We start from the raw sequence: 13,421 nt of genomic DNA, 5'->3' as shown, positions 1-13,421 counted from the left end.
CCAGGTGATTGCCAAAACCAACGGATCCCACAGAAAGTCTTCTTTCAGGGCCAATTTTACTTGAAGACTTGGGAAACTTTTGTTTTAACTTCTTAAACATTTAAAAAACATTTTTTTAAATCTTCCTTTTTTTATTTTAAGAGAAAGGGAGTGCACATGTGCATACGCATGAGCAGGGAGGCGGACAGAGGCAGAGGGAGAGAGCATCTGAAGCAAGCTCCATGCCCAGCAGGGAGCCTGACACAGGGCTTGATCTCATGACCCTGAGCTCATGACCTGAGCTGAAATCAAGAGTCAGACACTTCACTGACCAAGCCTCCCACACGCTGCTTAGTCTCTTAAACATTTTTGATGCGCTTAGACTCAAGCACATGTTAGGAGATTTCCACTTTTTCCGTGTCAACCTAGCCCAAATGTGTGTGTCAGCTATGTTTAGACGTGACTGTGAATGTGGCAGTCTGTCAAGATGGCTACTGCTGCTTCCACTCCCTGTGTCCCCTCACATCCTTGCAAGGTAGCTTTGCAGCTCTTCGCATGAAGAGGTGGAGTCTGCTTCCGGCCCTTGAGTCTGGGAGGACCCGAACAGATGCTTGCAGAGATTTGAAAAGCACCGTGCATGGGATTCATGGGATTGCTGCTCTTAGAAGTCTAGCCTGCCGGAGCGTGAAAGGCCAGAAGAAGAACGGAGGCGCCCCAGCTGTCCGCCGGCCAGCCCCACAGCAACTTGTCAGCTCACAGGACACACGAGTGAGCCCCCGAAGAGATCAGCCTGACCCAGAGCAGAAAAACCACCCAGCCGAGCCCAGTTCCAGATTGCCGATCTGCAGAATTGGCACATAGACCAACGACTATGGTTTTAAACCTCTATATTCAGGGATGATTTTCCACGCAGCAAAAATTCACCGATACAGTGAATCAGAAAAGGAAATAAAAAAGCCCAAGAAGTAAACCGTTTTTATCGGGAAGTTCGGGGTTATTAGAAACTCCAGTGTTAGGGCCTGTCCCACCTGTGTTCCTCTACATTCTCAAACACCCGAGCCGTGGTGGCCCGAAACCGTCCCTACGGTGGAGACACGTTGCAATACACCAGGTACAAACTTACAGATAACCACAGGACTGTTCGCAGTGAGCACGAAGCGAGTGTTGGCCAGGAGCAACAAGGAAAAGGCCATCCAACCGCACGTTAGAAATTACTTGACTTCTTTTGCAATTCGTTTCAGGTACACTTCGCAGAGTAAGTAAGGGAACAGGGAAAGCTGTTGGAGCCGCGGAACCGGTCTCGCACCTGTTTCAAACGCAGAACGTGGCAGCAAGGCCCCCACTACCAGATAACCGATTTTGTTATTCTCCACAGACCGATGGAAACACCTGGTTGGAAAACAAATTCAGCCCGATTGTTTGTGTTACACTGGATGCGCGTAGACGTTGTGAGCTGGCTGGCGGGTGGTTTCTTTGTTCCCTTCGTGAATGGAGACGATGCTGATGAAGTGTGTGTGCGCGTGTTCAGTGAGGTGGTCAAAATGATAAATCTGATAAAGGAAAACGCGCGCTGAATAATCATCCTGCAGCCGCCGTGCGGAATACTGGGAAATAGCGTGACGATCTGCCCACACAGCCCAGCGGGGACTCCTTCAGTCGGTCAGCAGGTGCCGTGCGTCCTGGGGGACGAGTAACAAAGGGATGCATTGTCGCTGGAGAATTGAAAAATCATCACAAAGCCTGTAAAATTGGTTTTTTATTATCATCATGTTCCAGCAATTGTAGACCAGCTCGGGGATGATACACGCACCCCTCCCACAGATGGGGACCCCCCGCAGCCCCACCGGCTGCGGAACCGCCACGGAGCCCTGCGGCCCCTGAAGAAGGTGCCCTCAGAGCTGTGTGCCAGCTTCCCCGGTGTGTTTCTTCACGAGAAAAAATGCCACAAAAGGGGGAAACCGGAATAAAGACAATGACTTCATGGTGAATCATAAGAATAAAGGACAACTCACAAAGTGAGAATGCTCATAAAGGTCCTGAGAAAAGTTGCCATTAATGGGCGCATAACTTGGTGGGCCTGGAGTTTCAGAAATATTCTGACATCAAGACAGAGAAAGAATTTCCTCGGCCAGTGTTTTCCCATTCCAATTATTCCTATTTTCTGATGACGATGGATTGTGTGCCATTACTACGGTCCATGAGCCAAAAAGATAAAAATTTGTTTTTCATGATGGCAAATTACTTAAAATGTATATATATGTATCTCCATATATATATATGGACAAGAATATCGGAACACTGAATATATATATGTATATATATAATATATAAAAGATATATATGTAAATAATTATATATAAGTACATATATGTATATTTTTAAATTACCAATATAAAATAGATCACACAATTCACATGGATAGCAAATAAATTCATTTTTTTTTTTACAGAGAACCATTGTAAGTTTTGGCTTCATTCTTTCCTTGTTTGCAATTCAAGAATATTTTGATGAAAAATTTGAGCTTATTTTTCCAGCATAAAACGTACCCTGTTGTCTTATAACAATTTATTCATGAGTATCTCCCTCTTACTAGATTACATGGACCAAATTGCTTGTCTTTGTGTGGTCAGCGCCTAGCACATAGCCTGATAAAGGTCCGGCCACCCCTCGCCACCCTAAAGCTTACCCTTAGTCGGCATAGTCGGCCATGTTTGGTGCAACATGACTGCTCCCTCCCATGGTGCCCCCCACCATCTATACAGTGCACATATATGCACAGGGATACACGTATACACACTTGCACACATATATGCAGATACACTCATACAGACACACATAACAACATCAAGAGCATTTTATCAGAATAAACCACTAGCACACTGCTGGAATTTTTTTATAGTTCTTTTGGGATGGATAATTTTTGATTTGTTTAATTATTAGAGGTGAGGAGGCATTCTATGGATTGGCTTCTCAATGCACACTCCCAATCCTTTCTAGAATTTCCTCCTACAGTGTCGATGCTGGAAAGTTGGCACGACAGTTCCCAGCACCCCTTGCAGCTAGGGCTCAGGAGGTGACAGCTTTCACTCGTACTGTGTGAGACTTGACGTGGGGGAAACACACCGCATGTGGACATCAGTTCAACTGGCATGGGTCATGCTGGAGACAGTGGGGTTTTGCAGTGACGGTAGTAGCTTCCTTTCCTACTTGGGGCACAAGCAGAACGGTTCTAAGAGCTGAGAGCTGTTCATGGAAGCTGAGCCTACAGCCTGCACCCGTAGCCCTTTCCATGATTTTTTTAAACCTTCTATGAGTCTAGCGCGGTCCCTTCTGTTTACACCAGCTAGACTGGATTCTGTCCTTTGCAACTGAACTGTGAGCAAAAAGCATGATTTTGTGTGTGTGTGTGTGTGTGTGTGTGTGTGTGTTGATTGAGAGTAACTCTGTTGTAAAACCAAGCTGATAAATTCTAATAGTAACAATCCAGCAAAATATCTGGAGATCAGACCTCAAATAACCTCTTCCCAAATGCAGCCTAACATGAAGATAAATGTTAAAAGCTTAGGAGCCTGTGGAATGGCAGTCCACGTGCTAAAGTCTATTAGCTAAAAATGTATGTTCTCCAAGCTCATTTTATATTCGTGTCTAAAAACTGGCTTCATTTGGGTTATTTGCCCAAAGCAATTAGAAGAGAATATGGCTGTTAAAGCAGCACAGCCTAATAGCGAGATGTGTTATCTAACTTCCTGACAGTGAAGAATGAGCCAGGAAATTAAGACAAAATGTAAGAACAAAGAAAGCTTGGTATTCGGGTCCATTAGCGTAGGTCAAGGGGAGCTCCGTTCCACGACTGCCTCAAGGACATCTCCAGCTTACAGTACAGCAAGGGCTGATGCCCGTGTAATGACGAGACTCTACATCGAAAGAGAAAGTGTTAAATCATGTGGCCTTTTCTCTCATTAATAACAAGGAAGTCTGATGTCTGGCACCTGTGTGTTCTATCCTCCCAAGAAACCAGATTCTTTTTTTTTTTTTTAAGATTTTGTTTATTTATTCGACAGAGAGAGAGACAGCCAGCAAGAGAGGGAACACAAGCAGGGGGAGCGGGAGAGGAAGAAGCAGGCTCACAGCGGAGCAGGGAGCTGATGCAGGGACTTGATCCCAGGACCCTGGGATCACGCCCTGAGCCGAAGGCAGATGCTTAATGACTGAGCCACCCAGGCACCCCAAGAAACCAGCTTCTTGCCCCCCAAGTTCAGGTCGACACCAGTGGCAGGGGCCCTGAGAGTCTCCTTTGTGAGGGAGTCTCACCTGCCTTGTCCCACAGCACACGAGGGGGTGAAGAGTTGCCAGACTGACTTCCGTGAGGCGACTGACCTCTTACTAGAGCCTCACCAGACCATTTTGGTTTTCTATTTTATCCGTCATCTTGGTCTTGTCATCTGGGGAAGTGGCATAATGGAGCCCAAGATATAGAAGAAAAAAGAGCCATGAGAAAACTTTGAATAGTTCCATTCGGTCCTCTCACTTTGTGGCCCGGTTGGTACTTGTACAGGACAGAAACAGAAGATGAAGATCAAGTTTCTCTGGGGAGAGTGAGAGGACGGGTCAAGGAAAGAGGGGAAAATGTGTTATGTTTTGTATGACTTAGATTCCAGGATTTTGATATTGAGGCAAAATAACTGTAAATATCATTTTTACTTTTTTTTCCAATTAGAGGAGATTTTTTATTGCAATCTCCTTCCCTAATGGCAGAGCTGAAATCATGGCCCTCAGGAAAGAGGTGGAATTCACCAATTCTGGAAAGACATAGGGCGAGAAGTTTATAGAACACTCTGGCAAGCTAAAAACAAAACAAAACAAAACCCGTATGAATTATATGGTATGAAAAGAGATACGGCTAAGAGGCACTCACTAGAATTTCTCCAGACGGTGACCCCAGAAACCCACCATGAACCATGTGCTCTCCATGCTCTAAACAATTATCTTACAGGTCAACCATGTTTCAACCAAGAAGTACTATGAGAGATTTTTCTGGAAGTCGTCTCTGAACACTATGGTGACATGCTATGGGTGACATGTCCCCCAAAGGGGAACATATAAGATGTGGGATATCTGTCTATCTATCTATCTATCTATCTATCTATCTATCTATCTATCTATCATGTATCTATCATCTCTCTAATGGAATCTTATTCAGCTATGAGAAAGAAAGACATCCTGCCATTTGCAACCACATGGATGGGCCTTGAGGATATTAAGCTCAGTTTAAAAGTCAAAGAAAGATAATTATTGTATATCACGTAGATGTGGAATCTGAAAATACCAAACTAATAGAAACAGCCTGGAATTGTGGCCACAGGGGCCTGGATCGTGGGAGAAAGGGGAAATATCGGTCAAAGAGTACAAGCTTCCAGTTATGAGCATAAGTTCTGGGGATCTCATGTATAGCATGGTATTTATAGTTAATATTATTAATAATAATAATATACCATATTATATATTTGAAAGTTTCTAAGAGAATATATCTTAAGTGTCCACACCACAAAAAGAAATGCTGAGTTTTTGACGTGATGCAGGCATTAGCTAATGGTGGTAATCGCTTTGCAATTTATAAGTGTATCAAATCAACATATGGTGGACCTTAAGCTTACGCTTTAAGTTAATGTCATTATAACATATGATTTGTCTTTTATATTTCCATAAAGCTGGGGAAAAAAAGTGATCCTTTAAAAACCATCGATTGGAACCCATCAAAATAAAAAGTTTCCCCTCTTCAAAAATCACTATAAGAAAACGAAAAGCAAGCCACAGACTGAGAAAATATTTACAATACATATATCTAACAAAAATCTGTTTCAAGACTATATAAAAAAGTTCGACAACTCAGTAATATGGAAAAAATGGAAAAAACTAAGCAGACCTTCACTGGAGGAAACATATAAATACACAAGCTGACCTATAAGCGCACAGAGAGACGCTGAAATCAGTGCTCGTCAAAGAAATAGAAACTAAAATCACAAGGACAGCTGAGGTGCCCCAAACAGTCCTCTTTCAAACAGCAGTATTTGTGCTGAGACCTACATAGTGTAGAAAGGGGAACACACCCCAACTTGGGAATAGGGATTTCTACTTGGAAGGACCATAAAAGCCCTGAGATAGGTATGAGCACAATGGGTTCAAAGTCCAAAAAGAAAAAGAGGTGTGAGGTGAACAGAAGAAAAGAAGAAGAGAGAAATCACAGAGACTTAACCTTCTGGTGATAAGGAGTCTGGATTTTATTCTTACTGCTATGGGAGCCACTGAAGGTTTTTAAACAGGGGAAACACAACTTCAGTTTCATTTGAATTAACACTAAATATATATATATATATCATTCAGGGAGCTGTGTGGAGATTGGACTATAAAGGGGTCAGGAGTGGGAATAAAAAATTGAGGTAGGGGCTGTTACAATCGGGCACCAGAAAATGGTGGGCTCTGCAGGTGGGCTGCAGGTGGGCTGAGGTATTCGAGATGGTGACTAGTTGGGGTCAGGCTAGTTTGGGGGACAGAAGTGACTTGTTTATGAATTAAATGATAGTAGAGGATGGGACCATGGTTTATTCATAGGTTTTTAGCTGGAGCTACTGGGTGAATGATGTTGCCACTTACCAAGAGGACCTACTTTGTAGGGAACACATTGAAAACATATCTTTTCAATTTTAAGTCTTGAGGTTTTTGTTAGACACCAATTGGAATTTTTTTTTAATTAGTTGGCCATCAAAGCTAATACATATATATTTGGGAGCATCTGTCTATAGGAGATATTAAATGGCTCAGGTCAAAATATGATCCCAAAGGAAAAGAGTATCGAGAAGATGGGCCAATACCGAACCCTGGAGCACGGCAGTGCTTACCTAAAAATCCCTCAAAAGGAAAGCCAGCAAAGCTGAGAAGGGGCAGCATCAAGGTAGGGAGAAATCCCAAAGATTGAGCTTTCTAGAAAATCTACCAAAAAAGATGTTTCAAAAGGACAGGAGGCACAACTGTGTCAAGTATTGTTGAGAGGTCAAATAAGATAAGGGGGAAATTGGCTATTGGATTTGGCGACAGGGAAGTCACTGGCGATTGTAGTGAGTTCTGTTTCAAGAGACTCATGGGGATCTCGTGGGGAACGAGGCCAAACACGTGAGTTGAGAGATGGAAAGATAACAGTTTGTAGAGCTCATCGTTTCTCCCTGAGTGAAACAGGTGTAGCTCAAGGGGCAAGCGAGGCTGAAGAAGTTTGTTTACATCGTTATCAGTGTTTGAACGGTGAACAGCCAGTAGAAAGGGAGAACATGACGAAATAGAGAAATAGAAAATTGTAAGAGGAAACTTCTTGAATTGGAGAGAAAGGATAAAATTAGAGCAGAAGTGGAAGCGTCAACTGTCATTAGGAACAAAGCTGCATTTTGCACTGTAATGAGAAGGCAGAGTTAAATACAGAGCCAGGTAGACAGCTGGATTGGATGGGGAGAAGATGAGATTATCGACATCTAACTGCATCTAGTTTTCTTCACTGAATTCTTTTTTAAAAGATTCTATTTTTAAGTAATCTGTATACCCAATATGAGGCTTGAATTTACAACCCCGAGATCAAGAGTCTCGTGCTCTCCTGACTGAGTCAACCAGGTGCTCCTTGTTGATGAATTATTAATCAGTCATCAATTGATGATGCAGTGAGACGAGGTGTTGCCAGGGGGAGACAGAAGAGAAGGTGCGCAACAGCCTTCTGAAAAAGAGTGAGGAAGGTACCATGATTGTCTCCAGCAATCTGCAGGTACTCAGGTCCTAGTGTGCCCTGTTGGCCTCAACAATGGCTGGGGCTTTGCTGAGTGTATACGATGGTGGGCATGAAGAGAATTGAAGTTGTTTGCGAGAGACTTACAATTAATGCTGGACCCCGTGAAGTCTAACCTGGTGTAGCAATATCAGCTAGCTGTTGAACGAAACCCACGTTCACCTCTTATTCCCCAAAACTCATTTAGACTTGGCACGATCACCATCCCAGTCTGCCTGGGACTGAAGCGTTTCCCTAGATGCAGGGATTTCTGTGCTAAAACGACAGGTAAGCAGTGCAGTCGGATCACACCCACGTGCTCCCAAGGAGCTAAATCATCTCCTGATTTCTATGATTTCAGCCAAAGCAGCAGGGCTCCTCTACCCTAATCCTGAATTATCATCATCTTGGAAGACCATCTACGGGGTTGGATTTAAAGTTTCACTTGGATGGGACGCCTGGGTGGCTCAGCCGTTTAGCATCTGCCTTCGGCTCAGGTCGTGGTCCTGGGGTCCTGGGATCAAGCCCCGCATTGGGCTCCCTGCTCCATGGGAAGCCTGCTTCTCCTTCTCACACTCCTCCTGCCTGTGTTCCCTCTCTCGCTGTCTCTCTCTCTGTCAAATAAATAAATAAAATTTTTAAAAATAAATAAAGTTTCACTTGGAGAGGTTCAAGTCTATCTAGAGAGGCCTGAGTCCTCAGGTCAGTGCTGAAATTCACACCAAGGAAAAGTGGTGCCTCCACTGGCCTGAATACTCCAAGTTCCCAACCCACGGAATGAACAAACATTTACATGAACCTGCTATGGTGCTTGGCAACAGATTCCCAATAAATATTATTATTTTTTGTTATGTTTCCCAGAAGCATACTTCCTTCTCTGTCAACACCACTGATAGTATCTATAATGAATGCACCCACCTCCACCCCCAAAAAATATGATTCTAAGGCAAGGCAAATTGTTATTATCATGCCATTATTGTTATTAAACTCTTTTCCTGCCAAAACCTAAGGAGAATTTTATGGCAGCAGCTGTTATAATTCTGTGCATTCAAATAATTGTGATGCCAATTTGTAAATATTAAATGTCATATAAACAGTAAGCAAGGTCAATAATAATGGGTTTGGATTTACCTAAATGGCACTCAGCACAGGAAACACATAGTTAATTCTGTTTCACATCTGAGAATGAATGGAAAGAGTTGAAAGGACTCAGTGGAAAAAGATCGAAGGTTCCCTACACTCTTCAATAAATATTTTCAGCAAATCATTACAACATGGATTACCTTACGAGGCAGTAAAAAAGTATTTCTATTGAGAATATAGAGGAGCTAGTGGAAGCATTCAAATTAACTGAGTTGGTACATCTTTGCTCAGGGAGAGTCAGAAAATTTAGAAAAATTCTTAAATCCTTAGAAAGGATCTTTGAAATATAGTCGAAGCCTCTTTACAGCTGAGGAAACTCTGACTCACAAAACTGTATGCCTTCTGCTCCTAAACAGTAATGAATTTTAAGTGTAGTCTCATGAATCTGATGACTTGTGGGAAGCACTGAGATCTTGAGAACCTACGTGGGGCAGTGGGTGAGAGTCATAGATGGGTAAGAAGGAAGGGACCTCACTTCAGACTGGAGCTGGGGTGTTTCAGTGACCAGTGGGATAAACACAGGTTGGAGATGGGAGGTTGAGGACCTGTTGTCTTCTGTGACATACTTAAGTCAATAGAAGATAGGACCCAAAGCTTTCCACCGCATGGTGCCTTGTCAGTAGCAATTTCCCGGCTTCCTAACAGGTAGGACAAATTGTCCTTTCTGTAACTCTTACAGCAGGCTGTGTGGGGGGCGCCCGGGGCTCAGCTGGTTTAGTGTCCAACTCTTGGTTTCGGCTCAGATCATGATCTCGGGGTCCTGGAATCAAGCCCCGTGTTGGGCTCCTTGCTCAGTGGAGTCTGCTTGAGGATTCTCTCTTTCTCTCTCTCCCTGTCTTTCTGCCCCTCCCCCTGCTTGTGTGCTCTCTCTCTCTCTCTTAAATAAATAAATAAATAAATAAATAAATAAATAAATAAATAAATCTTTTAAAAAATTAAAAGATAAAGTAGGTGTGCACAACCCTTATGATTCATTAGGGCATAGGAAGAAGAGATAGAAGTTTTACATAGAGAGATAATAAACCAAAACTATAAAAAGTTAAGCCTTCCTCATATTTTATATATGAGCTGATGCTCTGTAAATGAGTTAGACATTTTTCTTCTATAGAGACACAAATATTTCAAATCTTTAACAAAACAAAATGTTTTTTAAAAAAAAAACTCTTAACAAAACAAATGCAATTACGATCCCTTCACTGTAAAGGTGACTTTTGAGAGAAATGAGTGAGAAAAACAAATTTTCAAGAGAAAAAACTTGAGTGATGATGAGAACATTTGAAAAACTGATGTTTACATACGTTTCCAATGTTTCAGAATTTTGTAACCTAAAACAATGCATATAACTTATAAGGTCTCTCATTTCTGCACACTTTAAACTTGGAATCCAACTTTCCAACTTGTTAAAAACAATCTTCCAAATGAAACAGTCTGTAAGCAATATCATAATGCAGCCCCTCCCAGTTAGTCTGCTCGGAAGCGGATTGACAGCCAGGAAGATGGAAATTTACTAAGTGAATTCCAAGAAAAACATGGACACAGTTAGAGAATGTGATTGAAAATAAATACCACAATTTACTCACCCAACAATTCTCAGCTTTTATTTGAATCTAGAAATCTGTGCAATCTTTCCCAGCCATTAATACTCACCAATCAGGTAAAGTGAACAGTAATACCTTCAGATTACCATGTAACAAGTGTTTAATTAAGACAAGATGTTATCGTAAGTCAAAATCCTATGGCTCTCCTTTAAAGTGTAATTAATAATAAATTAAACTAGTAATAAATGAATTAAAATTTTAAATATTTTATTTTATTTTTTTAAAAGATTTTATTTATTTATTTGACACAGAGAGAGACAGCCAGCGAGAGAGGCAACATAAGCAGGGGGAGTGGGAGAGGAAGAAGCAGGATCCCAGCGGGGGAGCCTGATGCGGGGCTCGATCCCAGAACGCTGGGATCACGCCCTGAGCTGAAGGCAGACGCTTAACAACTGCGCCACCCAGGCGCCCCTAAACATTTTATTTTTTTTATCTCCTCTCAAAACACTTTGAGGTAGCTTATTTCATTTCATCTCATTCCTATGTATGAGAAAAAGAGACTGGGTATTCCTAAGCCCATTTTACAGATGGTAAGAAGCACACTGGGAAATGTCTTTTGAAACCTTCTTTTCTCTATACTTCCACCCCAATCAGACATATCCAATAGCCCAAAGCATTCTTCTGAATGACCTTGGACCCCAGATTTACCTGGTAAGGGACAACGTGGCTGTGGCACTTAGGTCTGAGACACAGAAATACTCAAGGTCGCAAAAGACAGTAGAATCACAAGACAGAGGAAATCCCCCCTACAAGGAAAGTGTGTCCTAAAGCCCACCCAATATACACCTTTGATGCTGTCAACCCTTCACGCTATCAGCCTCCAGAGGCAACAGGACCATGGAGGGAAAAGTCTTTTAGCGTGTTCTTGGCGGGTGACAGGCTCAGGTCCTCTAAGTCTATGTGCACCACCTCCTCCCTCTGCCCCACCTGCCTCCCCTCCAGCTGGCGCTCTCCTTCCAGCCCCAGCTCACAGGTCAGGTCTTTCGGGAAGCCGTTTTTCAAAGCCATCTTGGATTAATGGCTTTTGAACCCCTTGAAACAGTCATAGCACTGGTTGCCCTCATCCATAGTCGCATGCCTTCTCTGTTCTCAGTGCCGCACGAGGAGCTCCCAGAGCTTGGAGCCAGGTAGACAGTGACCCTCGACGTCTTTGCCAACTCCCTGACTGCACCCATTCATTCCTATTGCCTCTGGGGTTATGCTTCTCGCTCCTGTGGTCACTAAAGCATTTCCATCTTGACAAACCAAATCTAGGATGTGCTCAGAGCCCAGCGTGAGGGGGAGCTAATTATGTGAGTGAAAGCTTATTCGGGAATAACAGCTGTGCGTCCAGTTATCCAATTTGGACTCGCCAGGCTCAGTTGAACCCCTTAAAATAGCCTCTACATCTTCTTACAAGTCTGAGGCAAGCAGAATTTTCTGCCTTGAGTTACAGAAAGCCCACATCTCTCCTTGCCCTCCTTCGTGTCGCAGCAGGAAGCCCGCGGGTCAGACCTCGGTAGGATCTGCCACCTCAGCGTCTGACAGGGAGGTCCTGGCACCAGGCACTCGGCGTAAAGCAGGGCTGATTCAGGCGCTGGGCTCTCCAGAAGCTGCCAGCTGGATCCGCTCCCCCTCAGAGAACAACGCCGCGCTCAGGAGTTTGTCTGGAAGGCAGGCTCCAGGTGCACCTGTGAGTAGCAGGAACTCCTTGCCTTATGCTCATCAGACACAGTCAGAAAGGACCGCCGCTGTACGCGCCTTAGCTGGGCGCACACGGCCATTGTTCGGCATGAATCTAGTGCTCACCTGCAGGGGGCGACGTGAAAGCTGACAGGGTCCCGGGTAGGAGTCCAAGCTCAAGGTCAAGGTCAGTAGGTTGAAAGCAAGTGCTGTAGTGCTTCACTCCCACACGCACCTGCCAAATGCCACCGGCCGCTCTTCTCCCTGGTGGAAAGTCCTCTTTGCCCTGTTTGCAGAATGAAATGAAATTAAACAGACCCGTGGACAAAGGGTAAGCATCACACAAGAGCCACAGAAGGAAGACATTACTGAGTGAATGGAAATTTTGAAATAAAAAGCTTTCCTTTGCCTCAAGCCACACACACTTAGAATTATTTACATTTTGGCTTAAATCAATGCATTAATAAATGAGCTATCACTTTCACACACACAAAAAATTATTTCTGAACCTAACTGCCAAGATGTGTTGGCTCTTATGCAAATACTGGGTTTTGTCTCAACTGACCGTATTTCAGAGCCCAACCAGTGAGCTCTTGGGTGGATGCGAGCTCAGTACCAGCCCCACCTGACTTGCATTATACCTTCATTTGTGAAGTTTTGCTGAACCTTATCTTTACTGTATCTCTTTGAAGCCAGGAGACACAGAGCAACACTGTAGAGAAGTTAAGTCCAGTTTGCTACCTAACTAAGCTCCTAGTCCCAAGTAACCCCAGGACCTAGACACATATTCTCCCCTGCTCCTGACCCGTGTCTGGCACGGGGTTCACTAGACCGCTCGCAGAGGGGGAGCTGAGTGTGCCCACCCTCCGTCTCCCCCGCCCTGCCCCATGCCAGCTTGTTCTGCCCTCCCCCTCCCCCCCGCCGCTGTGACCCAGGAGCACGAACACTACACAGGCAGATCTTGATCTCTGCATTTCCCCCTCCACTTGCTGATGCTTAAAAACTTGCCAGAATACGGCCATTAATGGTTTTACATAACCATGTGTGTTACTATATTAAGCTTAGCCAGTAGAAGGGAGAAGAAATAAAAGCATGTGCTAATTAACACACTCTGCACACCAGCCTTGGCAACTAACTGCCTAGAACGCTGCCCTGATTTGTTGATTATACTGATTCATTCTTTCGGAGAGGTTTCTCTTAACGCAGGGGGCAGGGTTGAGTCCAAATCCTCCATATTT

The 13,421-nt window shown here is 43.8% G+C and overlaps 1 long non-coding RNA gene across 2 annotated transcripts; it reads right to left on the bottom strand.

Moving 5' to 3' along the window:
* Positions 1-10,772: 10,772 nt before the first annotated feature.
* Positions 10,773-13,142, bottom strand: LOC148110703 (uncharacterized). 2 transcript variants are annotated; one of them, XR_015726543.1, is made up of 3 exons: positions 12,749-13,142; positions 12,310-12,469; positions 10,773-12,191 (listed from the first exon to the last, which is right to left on the bottom strand). It is a non-coding gene; the product is annotated as an uncharacterized LOC148110703 (long non-coding RNA). The 2 variants fall into 2 exon arrangements; XR_015726542.1 differs by having other exon boundaries at positions 12,825-13,142.
* Positions 13,143-13,421: the final 279 nt, after the last annotated feature.

This window comes from Ursus americanus, chromosome 2, assembly GCF_024610735.1.
Source record: "Ursus americanus isolate L20-20 chromosome 2, mUrsAme1.1.p, whole genome shotgun sequence".
Classification (NCBI taxonomy): Eukaryota; Metazoa; Chordata; class Mammalia; order Carnivora; family Ursidae; genus Ursus; species Ursus americanus.
The sequence above is the reverse complement of the archived record's forward strand: the minus strand, read 5'-3'. Positions and strand labels throughout refer to the sequence as shown.